The following is an 18,219-nucleotide window of genomic DNA, read 5'->3' as shown; positions in this document are numbered from 1 at the left end:
GCTCCCAGCTCAGCAAAAATGCAGAAGAGCAAAGTGGGGACATTTGGGCAGTGAGCACCAATATGCTTCTCACTCACATTTAACCACTGACTATGGTTTAATGCAGAGGTGGCAGCAGGCCCAGATTAAAGCAACTGGACATCCTAAGGTAGGATAGCTTGGGAGGCCCAAACTTAATAGCATATGATCATGAGAAACAAAATCTTGTTCTCTTCTTTATCTATGCAATGAAACTAGAAGATTGCTGAAATTTTAGCATTGATAAAAAGCCTATTTTTAAGAATAAATTTATAATCTTCAATAAGTTTACAAAAGTATGGAAGTAATAAAAACATTCACACAGAACATTCATAGGGGAATCATAGCTATGCTGTAACATTACACTACATACAAAGTCGGAACAGTTTCTTTCAAGTTATTTTGGATGCAAACGTATCAATTATATCATTAAAATCGGTAAGTCTCAGTTCATCATTTTCTATGCAGAGCATGCTTAGATCAGACAACCAATCTCAGGACATTGTTGACCGTAAATCATTCTTTATCCTTCTTAGTCTAGAAAATGATCTTTTGCCAGTACAGTTTGTGACCATTAAACAGAGGAACAATCTGAAAATTGTTTCCATATTGGGAAAAGCTGTCCAAATTTTCTCCAGGAATATTATTTGATACATATCTTGGTGGTGAGCTCGTTTAACGTACAGGTGGAAGTGCAAGAGATCATGGACTAGACTAACCTCAACATCCTTTGGATACTCTTGCACCAGCATCTCAACACCATTGTGAATCTGTTCCTTGGCTGTTTGCAGGTTCACCAAAAATGGAAAATTGCCAGCTGCACTCCTATACACTGTTGCTGTTCTGTCTAGGTTGACTTCAAAGCCATCCATGACAGGGATAAATGAATTTACCCTAAACGTGTCTCTTAGAGAAAGTTTGTCTAAGGCAGTGATAGCCAAACTTGGCCCTCCAGCTGTTTTTTGGACTACAACTCCCATCATCCCTAGCTAACAGGACCAGTGGTCAGGGATGATGGGAACTGTAGTCCCAAAACAGCTGGAGGGCCAAGTTTGGCCATCACTGGCCTAAGGCTTCGGGTGCTGTCTCATCATTCCCCCCCCCCCCCGCCCCCAATACTCACTGCCTTCTTTTCACAGATTCATACTCTACATCTGGTAGAGTAAATTTTGCTTGCTGTTCGATTTCATCAAAATTAGCCTGAATGTTTGATACAGACTGCAATAGTGAGCTGTAAATATCTGCACATGTGCTCATTTTGCAAACTTTGGAGTGACTTGCTAACCCTATGAGATTGGTCTAGCAAATGCCTCCAAAGGTGAAGCATGAAAATGAATTCAAATTCTTCCATTTTCTGCAGAACCTTTTCACCCTGTCATCTAGTCTCTCCTTTTTCAGTTTCATCACAAGCTTTCTTGTTAAGTTTGTTAACATGGAGTCCATATGACATTTAGAATTTCCATGGGTTTGAACAAGATAAGCGTGGTGCCAATCATCAAATCTAGTAGAAGATAGAGCTTATAGTTGAGGTTGGTTAGAGAAAAGTCTGCACACAAAGCAGTAGACTGGGTAGATTTCTCCATTGACTTTGATGGAGTAGAATAAATTATTTGAGCAGAACCAGGCTGGGTTTTTGAATGCTTGCTTCAAAATGGCAAAAGGTCCATTGCAGTGCTAATAGTCCAATGGACCTTTGTCCAGTGATCTGAACACTTGCATTGCTTAATAGCTGACTTTATCATTTGAATCCAAGAAGCTTTAAAGCCTCCATGAACTTTACTAAACAGACTCATACATCATGTGCTTAATGTTACTTAGCAACTGGGCCTAGAGAGTAAAATCTGCCTTTTTAAAATAAAATAAAACCAGGCAAGAGGCCAAGGCCCCTCTAGAGTCTGAGTCTCTGGGCTGCAGCCCACTCAGCCCGTATGTAAACCTGGCACTGGGTGGCAACTGCCTATTGGGCAATTGGGAAGCACTATGGCATGCTGACAGGTGAGCAGGACAACCCACCTATTGATCATCTGACATCGCAATTAAGCAAAGTGATTTGACGCTTGCGTTGACCACCACACCTGCCGAAGTTGGCCAGAAATGTTCCCTATCCTTGGGTTTAACATGATATACAAACACGGCCATTGTTTTTGCTGCAATAGACTAACACTGTTACTCCTCCGGAAGTTTTGCTTCTTTTAGTTATTCAGAGGAGGTCTATTTTTGGCTTTCCCTTTGAAATATGGGAGGGCATCCTTGAGCATCATTATGATGTCTGAAATGTGGATAGAGAAAATTATGGCCCATACAACCAGCTGAAAGCAGTCTTCTACAAGGTATTTGAAATTTATTTGAAGTTTATTTTCAGATATGGGACTGGCACATTTGTGAGTCACACCCTTCAGACTGACACTCCCTTCCAGAAAAGGGAAAGTGCAGTTCTATTTATTTATCTTATTAACTTACGGCTACTTTTTGCCTACCCTTCATCCCGAAGCGGGATACAGATACATAATAAAAATACACGGAATCACAAAGCACACCATAATATACAAACTCATTCAATACATCAAAACAGAAAGAACAACTAAAAATACAAAGCAGGCTATCTATTGCCATGGAGGCACAGGGAACAGAGACACCTCCTCGTGCATGGGCAGAATAAGACTGGGGCAGGTGCTCCTTTCATTTGTTTAGGTTCCAGGCTGTTTATGGCTTTAAAAATAAGCATTGCCACTTTGCATCAGGCCCAGAAGCAGCTAGTGAGACAGCCACTGCCATATCATTACAGTGATGGTTACTAGAAGATGGGTCAGTGGCTGGGCTACCCCTGTTCAGGAAAGGCAAACCAGCCAAAGTTGTTAAAAGGCATTCTGGGCCACCAAGGCATTAAGTGACAGATGTGGATCTAGGAGTACCACCCTAAGTAGGCATCTGCTTCTTCTAGGGGGAGCAGTCCCACCTAGACCAGGTTGTACACCTAATTTTTAGTGGTGTAGCCAGGGGAAGACGGTGTGGCAGCAACTTCTCTCCTGCTTGGAGGTGGGGAATGAGTGACTGCTTCCCTGCCTTCCTATTCACCTCTTGACTCTAAGGCTGCCCTGCTTCTTAACATCCATATCCATTCCTTGTGAAGCAAGAATAAATTAAATTAGGGGCCGTACATGATTTATTGAAGTTTGCAGAAGCATAAAGTAACGCTACCAATTCTTGTTCTTAACCTGTGAACTAAGTTTCAATTCAGATTCAAGTGCATGAATCCAGCTGTATATGCTAGTCTAACTGGCATAAGCATATACAATTGGCCCATTGCCCATGCTGGCTGGGTGCTAATAGGACAACATCTGTAGTATTACAGGTTCGCCATCCCTGCCGTTAAGCCATTATTTTATTGGAATGCATTGTAGCAGGCGAACAACTTGTAAGAAAGGGAGGATGACAGACAAACTGATGTTTTGAGGTCGCCTTGGATCTAAAAATAACACCTTCCAAACAAAATTAAGTTCTCCCGGCTTCAAAGCTTCCTTCTCCTTGCCATGATGAAACAGGCACCAGCATTTGAAAGTGACAGGACTGCAATACTTTTAAGTTCCTGGGCAGAAGAAAGTTCCTTAACTTCAATTAAGGACTTGCACCTGATTTAACCAAGATACAAGGGACTCTTTCTGGGCTTGATTGAGTCCCCATCCACATGTCTAAAGCTCACAAATATCTATTGGCGCCAGCCCTGTAAATTCAAAGAGAAGTCTAGTTCCACCTTTGTTCCCTCAGCTTGTCTTCCATGGAAACTCAAATGGGAAAAAACCCTACAGAAGATTTGTTTTGTATGTACGATACCATCACCTATTTTCAGCATTCATTCTGTGCCGCTGCCAAGAGTGTCCTACTTGCCAATGATCTCAAGCACAGGTGCACTGAGGGTCAGGAAAACTTTTCCTTGGAGGACACAGCCTACTCACAAAAAAGGACGGAGGGGAAAAGGGCAACACATGTATACTTACTTACATACCCGTCACATTAACTCCCAGACATGGTGCTGTTTCAAAGCATGCCACCATCTTTTGCACAATGCTCAGGGGAATCACAAAAGATTCAAAAGTGAACCTTGAAGCGGAAATGAAATATGACCGCAATATAGTGGAAGACGTAAGGGAACATGGGGGTAACACAAACTTTTGTCCCGGTCAAGGTCCACATTCCTGTAGGGACAAATCTTGTTGAAGGTTGGTAAACAAAAGTGTTCTGGGTTCAAGATAATCACAGCTACTTCAGATTAGAATTCCTAGTCCTACACAGAAACAAACCTACTGCATTTAATGGTGTTGTTATTGTATAAGTAAGTAGAGGATTGTGTGTGTGTACAACACACCTACTGTTTTCGAAAGCGCATCTGGCTTTAGTGTGCTACAGACACACACACAGACACACGCACACAAATGAGTGGCAAGAAAGGGAAGTGAATGAGTAGGTAGGAAGGAACACTAATGGGATGGAAGATAATGGCAGCTTCAGGCACTGGGAACTACATAAAATAAGGTTGGAGCTGCACGAGGCCCAGTGGCTACAGGTTACCAACCTGTGACTCAAGGAAGAGGTAAATGAGATCAGAGGCACAGGAGAGAGAAAAGGGGGGTTAAACAGGAGGCATTCTGAATTCCCCAGAACTAGTTCACTTTTGACCTTTGGTGAGCTTAAAAGGGCAGCTGATACTGCAAATGGGGAACCCAGCAGACGCCACCCTCTTCCAGTGAACAGGCTCTTCCTTCTCAAATGCTGTTTTGAATCAAAGTGAAAGCCTACCATGACACTAGTCAATTACATTCAACATCAAGAGAGAATTAGTAAACGAACAAACCCGAAAACATCCCTATGAAACTTGAGTAACTGTGTTTAAGGACATCTGGCCTCACAGCCTCCAAGGGAACTAGCCAGGTATGCATTTCAGTGAATTGATAAGGCTGTGACCCACAACCTGCACACATTTAAAGCCAAGTCTAAGGTTTAGAACAGATAACGTAAAGCATGAACAAAGTGCATCTCCTTCCAAACTGAAATAATTACAGAGATTTCATAGTTTCCTGGTATGTGAAGGCAGAAGTTTGCCTTAATTACTCAGTACATGATGGAATTCCCCCCATTCCTTAGAGCATTTAATAAGTTTTGAGATGGTGGCAGCTAACCTAAAGGCAGAAATACGCTTGTCTGCAGCTCCCTATTAGTGCCACCTTTATCTGCAGCTTGCCTGTGAAAGCATCTCACCTCCTCTGCCTAGGCCCTTTTATCATACAGAGAAAGCTACTGGCTTTGGGGAAACGAGAGAGTCAGTATAGAGCAAGAAGCATTTAATAGCAGATTTCACTGTTTCATCTCATCTCCCACGAACAAAATAGATTTGAGACCCAGTTATGTCATACTAATCCAAGGCTCGAGTAAACAACTACTGGTCCAACCCCCTCCTCTCCATGAAGGCTATATCGAGAAATCTTAGCTGCATACCAGCGTTAGGTAGCTGCTGTGGTTTCTCAGCAAAGCAAATGGTTTCCATGGGTGATAACCAACAGAAGAATAAAAACAGTAACTAATGTTCATTGGCAGGTTAGGACTGGGCAGCACGGAGTGGCCAGCATAAGAACAGACCACTGCGTAAGAACAGGCCATTATTTCTGTGCTGCAATGAAACAACTGCCCTGTTAACAGCACTGGCTCAATTCAGCGTTGGTAGACTGGTAGTCCGCCTGACGCAGAGGTGGAGGAAAACTCAGTTCCCCTCTTTCTTTTTATAGCAAGAATAAAACCAGCCTGTTTAGAACTGTTTCAACACACAATTCCCTTGGAAGGTATAAGGAAACTTAAAATCATTTTCTAAATTCGAAAGATTCTACATGCCCAAGATTACACGAAACGCCAACAAAATATGGTGCCCCGCAAGACGAATGCCTCGCAAGACGAAAAACCCGCTAGACGAAAGGGTTTTCCGTTTTTCGAGGCGCTTCGCAAGACGAATTTCCCTATGGGCTTGCTTCGCAAGATGAAAACATCTTGCGAGTTTTTTCCCTCCCCCCCTTTTTTCTAAGCCGCTAATCCGCTAATAGCCGCTAATCCGCTAATAGCCGCTAATCCGCTAATAGCCGCTAAGCCACTAAGCCCCTAATAGCGCTAAGCCGCTAATAGGGATGCTTCGCAAGACGAAAAAACCGCTAGACGAAGAGACTTGCGGAACAGATTATTTTCGTCTTGCGAGGCACCACTGTACTGCTGTAAGAAAAAAAATCAAGTTACAAGGGACTCTGCGACAAAGAACAGATTAAGAAGAACAAACATCTACCAAGAATAGAGAGTCAATGTGGTGTAAAGGTTAGAGTGTTGGACTAGGACCTTACAGAGCAGGGTTCGAATCCTCACTCAGCCATGAAGCTTACTGGGTGACCTTGGGCCAGTCACCATCTCTTAGCCTAACCTACCTCACAGGGTTGATTGAGAGGATGAAACAGGGAGGAGGAGAACCATAGACACCACCTTGAGATCCTTAGAAGATAATGGGGAAATATAAATGTAATAAATAAAATAGTTATGGGTGGGTGGGATGGGATGTAAGGGCAATGTAAGGACTCTAATAATGTAAGGACACAGCTATATCAGGCAAAAATCCATCTGGTCACAGCATTTATCTCCAACAGTTGGCCAGCCAGATGCCTCATGAAGCTTATAAGCAGATGTTTGGCAAATGTAAGCTTGCTCCTCAAAGGGCTACTTAGATTGCAATATCTGTTGGGGAAACTACATCTCCCAAGGGCCACTGGGGTTGTTCTTCCTGGCATGCAACCAGCACACTGAAGGGGAGAGGCAGGGAGAAGTTTGTTCCCCCTCTTTCTGTGACCAAAAATGCCAGCTGTGTGAGTCTCATTTAAAAGGGAAACGGGGAGGGAGTCAGTGTGTGAATGGAGGAAGAAATGACTTCCGGATTGGCTTCGGAAAAGAAGCCAAGTCATTTTTTTATTTTCCAATCAAATCTGACATGAGCTGAGAGGAAGTCACCCATCTCCACTGGCAGTGAAGCCTGTAGGTTAATTTATGAAGTGTAAACGTCTTTTGCCCATGTAAACTTGCAGCCACACAAACTTCACTGTGGTCCTCAATTAGGAAAAGAGGAGACAAATTGTATGCCCCAATCTCTTGAGACCTAGTATTCAGTCCAGTGCTGGTACTTACTTTCTGAGTGTACACATCTAGGCTTGCACCATTGGAAGGCAGATTCTATTTCAACAGCAGAACTAAATCAGAGGGAATTTTCTTTTAAAGAGAGAAGGGTGAGAAAAAATCCTGACTTATTCAGGGCAGCTCTGCACAGTTTATTGTGGACTTGCTGCTGTTTATGCATTCATGTCTTTTCACAGCATCCACACAAGTTGTCCTCGAAAAAATGCTACCCCATATTCACCCCTGCACAAACCCCATTTATTTTTGTGTCTTTGTGTGGACACTGCAAAAGACTTGCGTGCATTGCATGCACAAGTACTGAGTCCACAATAAAAAGCTGTGAGAAGCGCCCACAATGTACAGGTCAATTCTTGTTTCAGTGGCAGAACATTTTACCTGCAAAATCAGAACTAGAGGATTAAGAGGATACCCTTTGTTATATCAGTTTACCGTTGCAAATGCAAAAATAAGGTTTGTTGTTTTATTTTGCTGAGTAGCGGGTAGGTCCCGTTAATGGAAACCTTGTGTGCTTACATCTCTCTCTTGTGGAAAACACAACAAATACATCCAATTCTCTAACATGGCACAATTCTTGAGACCCTTTGACAGTATAAGCAAGATTTTTTTTAAAAAAACAAAACAAAGAATCAGTGGTGCATAATGTTTGTATGTTATGGTGGGAATGCAGTTACCTGCCTTTCTACTGCTGGCAAGACATATTAAAGCTAGTGTTATCATGCTGTGGAACGCGCCCTGTTGTGTTAGCATTTTGAGAAGTCAAATCAACATGGCAACAAAAGTCACACCAAACACTATGGTTCTAGAGGTATTCCAGCACACCGCTGTTAAACCACTTCTTGTGGAAGGATGAAAGAGAAACTGTGACCCAAAGAACGATTTTGTAAGTGCCTGAAAGGGACTGGTGTGGTTGGCCTTTCTGCAAAGAGCAGCAAACAAATGCTAGTGCTGCTTTATTTCCCATCTCCACTGTCTCTATGGCAGGTCGATCTTTGCCACAGCTAGATTCACAAATTTCTGCAGCCCTGCTGTAAGGAACATGCTTCTTTCACTGGGGCCAGGAGCACTAACCAGGCCAATCCCTGCCCCCTAACCTCAGAAACAGGGGCTGCCCCTCTAGAGAGAATGAAGATAGTCCAGGCATAGTTATCTATACCATAAAAGTCTCTGTGGGTGACAATACTTAACTAAAGTGGGAAACGGTTTCTTTCTAAACCGCCATCACAACAAAACGTTGCGTCACTACTGCATAGCAACAGCCAACATGTGAAGCGTTTTCTTGGCAGCTTTGAACTACCAGCTATGCACTGCGGTTGGCATCTATGTTAACATCAATTAAAAAAACCACACATTAAAGGCCACACACTCAACACCATCACAAACCCAGTAGGTGATGTCTATGTGGAACAGCCTGGAATTGCTTCAGATGCTATCAAACATATGGTAATTTCATGAAGCCAATTCTTTTTCGGTTCTGCTGGTGGTGGTTACATCGGTGCCCATCTTGGAGAGGTGTGTGTGTGTGTGTGTGTGTGTGTGTGTATTGTGTGTGTGTGTGTGTGTGTGTGTGTGTGTGTGTGTATACCTAATTTGCACAGTCTTTGCACCTTTGGAGGGCAGCATTTCCCAGCAGAGCAGCACACTGGGAAGAGGTCAGACTGGAAGAGCAGCAGCTTGAATTCCACTGAAGGGAAACAAGCAACCCCTTTCATGAAAGGATGTTAACAACAAGCCCCTTTCAACCACTGCCCTCAGTCCAACAATGAACTCAGGGGACAGTACAATACCTGCTACAAGCTGAGAGGCTTCCTTTAAAGGCAACACACATACACATATGCACAAAACAAAACAAATTCCTTCCAGTAGCACCTTAAAGACCAACTAAGTCAGTTCTTGGTATGAGCTTTCGTGTGCATGCACACTTCTTCAGATACACTGAAACAGAAGTTTCCAGACCCTTCTATATAGTGAGAAGGTGGGGAGGGGTATTACTCAGAAGGGTGGTGGGAATGGGTGATTGGCAGATAGCTGTGATGAGCCTGTTGACGACTCTTAACGACTGCAATAGGTCTTACAGGAAAAAGCAAGGGGTGAAAAGGTGAAAAATGGCTCTGTCATGTATAATGAGATAAGAATCCAAGGTCTTTGTTCAGACCAGGTTTCTCCATGGTTTTAAGTTTGGTGATAAGTTGTAATTCAGCAGCTTCTCTTTCCAGTCTATTTCTGAAATTCCTTTGTAGTAAAACAGCTACTTTGAGATCTTGTATAGAATGTCCTGGGAGATTGAAGTGTTCTCCTACTGGTTTCTCTGTCTTGTGATTCCTGATGTCCGATTTATGTCCGTTTATTCATCTGTAACTACACATATCTGTAACTACACATATGCACAGTCCTGACATTATTCACAGTTTGCTCAAGAAAGACTGTTGCTACCACAAATAGCAGTTTGCACTCAGAATGCTTCCCAGAAAAAAATTTCTCAACACTTTTTCTGAGTAATGAAGTCACTGGTCTTTTAGGAGTAATACCTATGGTGAATGGGATTCTACAGGTGGCCTACAGCAGGTGAAACCTTTGCTAAAACATCTCTTAATGGCTACCCGTACGCTAGCCATCAAGAGTCAAAGCTCCTGTGTTGATATACAAAGCCCTGAACAATTTGGGCCCAGGATACCTTAAGGATTGACTGAGCCCTTATATCCTAGACTGATCACTGAAATCATCCAGGGGAGCTCCATTAGTAGTCCCCCATATTACAGATACCCAACTGGCCTCAAGCAGAAGTCAGGTATTTAGTGTTGCCAGTAGTATGCTATGTATGGAACACTCTTCCAGCAGAGATTTGGTAGGCATCCTTGCCTTTGACTTTCAAGGTGTCTTTATGCTGACAGGTCTGTTCAGTTCAAATTTCTCAAGATTGTTGTTTAGTCGTTTAGTCATGTCCGACTCTTCGTGACCCCATGGACCAGAGCACACCAGTCACTCCTGTCTTCCACTGCCTCCAGCAGTTTGGTCAAACTCAGGCTGGTAGCTTCGAGAACACTGTCCAACCATCTCGTCCTCTGTCGTCCCCTTCTCCTTGTGTCCTCAATCTTTCCCAACATCAGGGTCTTTTCCAGGGAGTCTTCTCTTCTCATGAGGGGGCCAAAGTATTGGAGCCTCAGCTTCACAATCTGTCCTTCCAGTGAGCACTCAGGGCTGATTTCCTTCAGAATGGATAGGTTTGATCTTCCTGCAGTTCATGGGACTCTCAAGAGTCTCCTCCAGCATCATAATTCAAAAGCATCAATTCTTCGGCAATCAGCCTTCTTTATGGTCCAGCTCTCACTTCCATACATCACTACTGGGAAAACCATAGCTTTAACTATATGGACCTTTGTTGGCAAGGTGATGTCTCTGCTTTTTAAGACGCTGTCTAGGTTTGTCATTGCTTCTCAAGATTAGCTGGCCATTTAAACAATTTTTTTTATATTGCTTTAAGGGCATTTTATATTTTATTGGCGTTGCAGATATTGTTGTACACTGCCTTGGTAATTTATGTGAGATGGTGGTATAGAAATACTTGTATAAATAAATAAGGCAGACTAAACAACTAAGATGCCCAGAGAAACAGAAAAAAGCTTTGATATGGCACTGAAAGGCTAACAGGTTCAGTGGCGCCAGTTGTACTTTGTTGGGGAGGATGTACCAGCTAGGGTGCTATAACAGAGAAGCCTCTCTCCCTTGTTGGCGTGACATTGGTAGAAGTACTTTAAGATCACCAACCTCTGGCCCAAGCCTTGATTCTATTAGTGGGGTAGGAGAGCTGGAAAAAGAATTCCCATCTGGCAACCAATGTGCCCCTTTGGTTTCCGATAGTACATGGGCAGACACGTCAAAAAAGCCTGGGACACAATTTTTCATGGCCCACTAGCAGCTATTTACCAGAAGGCTTAGTCTAGTCAGAACTGAGTATACAGTTCCAGAATTAATGCTAAATACATTACTTCTGGTAAATGAGGCACCGTAGCTGCTAGAGGGCTATGAAAATTTGTGTCCCAGGCTTTTTAGACTCTTCTACCCATGTACTTTCTGAAACCAAAGTGGCACATTGATTGCCAGATGTGAAATATATTATTATTTTCTGCTCTCCTACCCAATATATATATATATGGGGGCGTTTATTAACCTGCATATATATATATATATGCAGGTTTTGGTGTCCTCGGGTGTCTTCCCGTGTAAAAGTTGGGGTGTCTAGGCGACGTTTCGACGAGGTCTCACTCGTCATCTTCAGGCTGGTGCTTTCGGCTTCTTGTTACTGGAACAGAGCAGGATCTCAGTGTTTGAGTTCCTATAAATACTGTAGAGGGGGTGTGGTGTATAGCCTCCAATGTTCTGGGCAGAGAGGAAGTTCCCAGGCTAGTGTGCCTTTTCTTCTTTTGTTCCTTAATTACTTGAGAGGTATCTTGAGTGATTTCTTGAGTGATATCCTGAGTACCACTTAGGTGGGTCATTAGGTGTGGATTAGTTGTTAAAGTCTTTGTGTCTTGACCTCTTGAACTTTGTGAAGAGTTTTCCTGAGAAGATGGCTGTACTGTACTTAGTTGTGCTCTGGCTTGGCTTCGTGTATAGGGGCGAATACACATCCCGTGTATAGGGGCGACGACACTTCGTGTATAGGGGCGACGACACATCCCGCTTGCCAGACATCTGGAAATTAGCCCTCCCCACAAAAACTGACACCAGATCCAGAGGCACACAGAACGCCAACACCAATCAACCACACCAGACCCAAACCCAGACCCTCTCCACAGATGAATTACAGACACCATCCAGTAGCCAATCCATGGTGGCACCTCCGGATGCTGCACCCCCCTGCAATCCCTACACAGACCTGGCTGACACAAGCCACAAAACCACAGCTCGCCCCTATACACGAAGCCAAGCCAGAGCACAACTAAGTACAGTACAGCCATCTTCTCAGGAAAACTCTTCACAAAGTTCAAGAGGTCAAGACACAAAGACTTTAACAACTAATCCACACCTAATGACCCACCTAAGTGGTACTCAGGATATCACTCAAGAAATCACTCAAGATACCTCTCAAGTAATTAAGGAACAAAAGAAGAAAAGGCACACTAGCCTGGGAACTTCCTCTCTGCCCAGAACATTGGAGGCTATACACCACACCCCCTCTACAGTATTTATAGGAACTCAAACACTGAGATCCTGCTCTGTTCCAGTAACAAGAAGCCGAAAGCACCAGCCTGAAGATGACGAGTGAGACCTCGTCGAAACGTCGCCTAGACACCCCAACTTTTACACGGGAAGACACCCGAGGACACCAAAACCTGCATTCCTGTACCCGTGAAAATCTACGAAAGCAAATATATATATATATATATATATATATATATGGGTCTTTATTAACTTGCTGCCTTGGTGTAAATGATAGGCGCAGAGAAAAATAATAGAGACCAGTGTAAAACTACAGTGGTGCCTCGCAAGACGAAATTAATTCGTTCTGCAAGTTTTTTCGTCTTGCGAGTTTTTCGTCTTGCGAAGCACGGTTTCCCATAGGAATGCATTGAAAATCAATTAATGCGTTCCTAGGGAGACCGCCTTCAGACCAGGTCCGGGGACAGTCTGTCCCCGGACCTCGTCTGAAGGCTGGTGGGGGGGGAGGACTTTTCTCCCCACCGCCAGGCTTCAGAACAGCCTTCTGAAGGCTGGCGGTGGGAAGAAAAGCCCTTCTCCCACCGCCAGCCTTCAGAAGAGTTCCTGCAGGGCTGCCTAGGCTGCTAATAGCAGCCTGCTGCCCCGTGCGAGGGACGCTCTGAAGCAGAACGCCCCTCGCGCGGGGCAGACATCTGCAGCTTGGGGAGCCCTGCCGGACTTCCCCACAGGGCTCTCCAAGCTGCGGATAGCAGCCTGCTGCCCCGCACGAGGGGCACTCTTAAGCAGAGCGCCCCTCGCGCGCGGCAGACATTCACAGCTTGGGGAGCCCTGCGGGGAACTCTTCTGAAGGCTGGAGGCGGGAGAAGGTCTTTTCTTCCCACCGCCAGCCTTCAGAACAGCCTTCTGAATGTTGGCGGTGGGGAGGAAAAACCCTTCTCCCACCGCAAGCCCCGGGAAGAGAGGAGAAGCTGCGCGCCTTCCCCTCTGTTCCCGGACCTGTCCTGAAGGCTTGCAGCAGGAGGAGGGCTTTCCTCCCCACCGCTAACATTCAGAATGCTGTTCTGAATGTTGGCGGTGGGGAGGAAAAACCCTCCTCCCTCCGCAAGCCCCGGGAAGAGAGGAGAAGCTGTGCGCCTTCTCCTCTGTTCCCGGACCTCCCACCGCAAGCCTTCAGGACAGGTCCGGGAACAGAGGGGAAGTCACGCAGCTTCTCCTCTGTTCCCGGGGCTTGCGGTGGGAGGAGGGTTCCCCGCTGTCCTGGAGATTTCCCTATGGGCTTTCGTCTTGCGAAGCAAGCCCATAGGGAAATTCGTCTTGCGAAGCCGCTAAAAAATCGGAAAACCCTTTCGTCTTGCAGGTTTTTCGTTTAGCGAGGCATTCGTCTTGCGGGGCACCACTGTAATCCATAAATGCCAGTCTCCAGCTGCACAGCTATCAGGAACCTTATGTACAGAATTTTAGTTTGATACTTGTATGTTAGGAAGTCACCTCAGATATTGGGGGGGGGGGGATGATGACCCTCAATGGGCAGGAACAGGCCTAACCCCCTCCTTCAAATTGCAGAGCAGCAAACCTGGAATTTGCTTCTTGACAGCTTAATTCATCTGAATTTATGTTGTCCTAACAAGAGACTCTGAATTGCAATATAAGGTAAATCAAAGAGAGAGCTGACATTCTGGCTGCTTTTCAGAGAAGAAACACAGCTAAATTCAACAATCTGGACACTTCTCACCATAGTCCAGTATGGCTTGTATAAAATAGGCTTTGATTTATTAGACAATCTATTTCCTTTCTGTCTGAGTTATTTAGTATCCCTTGCTAGACTTCAGTTTGTTTTTCTTTTCAGCTGTTTACAGGCTCAAATTTAGCTTTCAGAAAGTTTGGCTAGACAGAACTTAACACATCACCACAAATTACCAGAATGGGGTCCTTTTCTATATAAATGTATCTAGAATATTTGCATAAATGTTTTTGTGTTATCCTTTCTTATTTCAACACCAGAACTAGCCTGATTTTATACAAAGGACCCTCCCCCAGGGAGGGGGGGGGAGCAGGAGCACCAAAATTATGTTATTAGCATGTAAAAGCTGCAGTGTTTCTTTTGTGACAGCACTCACTGGTATGGAGCGCCGCCACCACTTTTTCTGCTTTTTGTGGCAGCCATTTTGTGCTGGCACCTTCAGCACTTTTATCAACATATGAGTACCAGCACCTTATTTCTTGCCAAGAAAAGAAGAAAACACTGAACAGCTGCTGTGCAGTAATACTGCAGTGGAACAAAGGGAACGCGTTTCCCAAGTTTTGAATTACATCCTATAACATTCAAGCGTTAATTAAAAAAACAACAACAACTAGCATTTTAAAACACCAGGGGCCCAGGAATACCTGGGCAAATAGGTGAGTTTTTAGCCATCCGCGGAACACCAAAATAGTTGGTGCCTCCAAAGGGAGATCATTATACAAAGCAGGTGACACTGCAGATAAAAACCCTACTCCTAGTAGTTAAGAAATGCCGTTTACCTTCCCACCGCAGTGGTGCCTATTTATCTACCTGCACTGGTGTGCTTTCAAATTGCTAGGCTGGCAGGAGCTGGGACAGAGCAATGGGAGTTCACCCCGTCACAGGGATTCGAATCGCCGACCTTCTGATCAGCAAGCCCAAGAGGCTCAGTGGTTTAGACCACAGCGCCACCTGTGTCCCACGCATTCTGAATATAGTACTACGTGATAGTTCTTAACATGTTTAAGGTATTGTTATTGACTTAAAAAGACATAAACAGCTTGGAATATGAGTATCTCAGAGAAAGCCTCACAGCAACTCCCCAACCCCCACCTGATTGTCAAAGGGGGCACTTCTAGTTGTTTGATGTCTTGTGGAAATCCCTTTCCGTGCATTCTGGTTTCCATCACGGTGTCCTGCTGCGCCAGAAGCGGTTTAGTCCTGCTGGCCACATGACCCAGAAAGCTGTCTGTGGACAAACACCGGGCTCCATTGGCCTGAAAGTGAGATAAGCGCCACAACCCCATAGTCGGCTTTGACTGGACTTAACCGCCCAGGGGTCCTTTACCTATATTCAGAATGCATCTGGGAGAAATTACATTTAAAATGTCACCCACAAAATGTCAACAGAGAACTGACCATCCCAATGCACTAGGTAATCCCGTCCCCCCGCCCCTTCAAACATGCCTACAACCAGGCAGAGGTTCTTCCCATTATCTGTTCCCTGGTCCTTCTAACTGGAGATGAGAGAAATTGAACCTGGTCTGTGATCTGTCACAGAGATATGGCCCCTTCACATGTGTAGACCTACTCCCAAGACAAAAGTAGTTTGTTTGTTTTTTACCCTAGAAATTGTTTACTCATGTGCAAATATATTCAGCTTTAAATGACTAGAATATCCTTAAGTTTATTTATCAGTTGTGTTTTAGTCAGGTGAGAGCCCCAAGCCATGTCTCTGCTGAAAACTTGTTTCGGAATGAAAAAGAGAGATCAGCTCTCCCCTCTCTGCTGCTCCCAATCCTATGTAATAGGATGCATTTATTCCCAGGCAGTTATTTTGTCATTGTTGAAAGAACATCCTGTCCCCAGCACCTGTTTCTTCAGTCTCCATGAATAATGAATTTGCTGCAAATGTGTTTGTCTGCTGGTCAACACTGCTTACTATTTTCTTTAAAAAGTAGTTTTAGAAGGAGACGATCTTTCTTTCTTGCTCTGCTTCACAAGAATAAGCACTTTCTATACGGAAAATGGGAGGGATACCCTCCCCCTCCTCTGTCTCCCCCACAACATGGCTGTGTTTATTCCACTGAATGTGCAAAGCTGCCAAGGCTTCTTTTGATGGGCAAGTCTTTTCAAGTGGAGTACCTCTGAATGTGACAGACTTTAAAACACCACCACCACCACACACACACACACACACACACACACACACCTGGCTTTTTAGCCATCTGATCAAGAATGTAGCACAATATCATCTGATTCAGCCATCTGGGTTTCTTTCTGTTCAAAGGAAGGAAGGAAGGAAGGAAGGAAGGAAGGAAGGAAGGAGAAGGAGAAGAAGAAGAAGAAGAAGGTGGTCTAGATTTGGGCCACTTATCACAACTGGTTTTCAACGCCAGAACATAACCCCAGGAGATGTGAAGCAGGACAAGAATAGTAGATCATCCTTTTGATAATGGATGGGCAACTGTTAGTCCTCCAAAAGTTGTTTGGACAATAATTGCTATCATCGTCAGTGCCATGCTAGCCGGGGTTCATGAGGGCTGCAGTCTATCATCTGGAGGGCCACGATCCCTATTCTTGAGGGGAAAGTGAATAAAGAGGATTTGCCTTTGCTATTTTGGAAAAGGCTCAAGCTATTTGTTACTTGGTAGGTCAAAACCTGCTGCAAACCACCATAATTGATTTTTTCTTCTTCCCCAAAATGGCACTTAATTATGAATCGCAATGGAGTGCTTTGAAAACCCAGCTCATATGCTTTTGGCTTCCTGCAAGATCAAAACGAGGAGGACTGAAAATGGTTGGAAATGGCTCAGATAGTGAAAATTGGTTTAAATCAAAGTCTGCCGCTATGAAAGTGTGTGCACTTAGTGACAGCGGGAAGGTATGTCTTCACCTTTTCTTTTACCTTGGGAAGGAGCTCAGAAATGAAATGCATGTAGTTCTAAGAAGCCTACACATCTACTAAAAGGCATCCCTGTAATATAACAAAATTGACCATTTAAGAAATCTGAACCTTTCTCAACATCACAGCCTTACTTCAACGCCTATTTTCCCTTTCTCCTCTGCTGTATTATTTCTGGATCACAAGAAACAAGAGGGGGAAGAAGGAGAAAGGGGTAAAAATAAAGAGGCATACATTTACAGAAAACAACTGCCTTGACACTATCTAGTCAGCCATCTTTTAGAGTTGTGCCTATGGAAACTTTTGGAGTTGGAAAATAAATCAGAATAAGTAGCAAATCTAAAAACAAACCAGCTTTGTTTTGGAAACAAACATGACCTTTCTTGGTCACTCAAGCCAGTAAAGACTTAGTCCCATAAAGCTTGAAAAGTTGAGAGCGTTCTCAGTTTAGAAACGTTATGAAACCAGGTTACCTGCAGTGTTGCAAACCCCGCAATCCCAGAATGTTACAAGGCTGCAAAAGTCAAGTTTCCCCTTGCAGCAAATACAGTTACAGGTAGTAAGAGGTTAAAAAAAAACACCAAACCCAAATATAATAGCATTTCCCAAACTGAGTTTGCAGGATCAGCTTTACCATGGAGTAGCTACTTCAGACAAAGTATTCTGTAGGGGTGCTGTTTTACTGCTTTCTCTTTGGATCCCTTCATGCAAAGAGGGAGTTATGCAGTCAAGGAACAACAGGGCTGTGCTGACATCCATGCCTACAGGTATAGACAATTACACACATCCAGCTCCCAGGGAAGCCTACACATGCAGGATTTCCCTCTGCAGATGTCCATGCATAACATGTGGGTGTTAGGGGTGTGGCCAGTAGAGGATTGAGCCACTAGTGCAACTCAGCAATAGGGTACACCACTTTGCCTATAGAAACCCCCTCGCCCCCAGGTTTAATACCCTAACTTCACTGCCACTGCCACTGTATTCTGCTCTGGTCAGACCTCACCTGGAGTACTGTGTCCAGTTCTGGGCACCACAGTTCAAGAAGGACACTGACAAACTGGAATGTGTCCAGAGGAGGGCAACCAAAATGGTCAAAGGCATGGAAACGATGCCTTATGAGGAACGGCTAAGGGAGCTGGGCATGTTTAGCCTGGAGAAGAGGAAGTTAAGGGGTGATATGATAGCCATGTTCAAATATATAAAAGGG

At 44.3% G+C, this 18,219-nt stretch overlaps 1 protein-coding gene across 1 annotated transcript in view; it reads right to left on the bottom strand.

Annotated features, from left to right (window-relative positions):
• Positions 1-18,219, bottom strand: part of ITPK1 (inositol-tetrakisphosphate 1-kinase) — a 131,693-nt gene that overhangs the window by 15,388 nt on the left and 98,086 nt on the right. The gene's annotated exons all lie outside the window — the stretch shown is intronic.

The sequence above is a fragment of the Podarcis erhardii genome (genome assembly GCF_964252035.2).
Source record: "Podarcis erhardii genome assembly, chromosome: 1".
NCBI lineage: Eukaryota > Metazoa > Chordata > Lepidosauria > Squamata > Lacertidae > Podarcis > Podarcis erhardii.
This window is presented reverse-complemented; position numbering and strand designations above follow the sequence as displayed.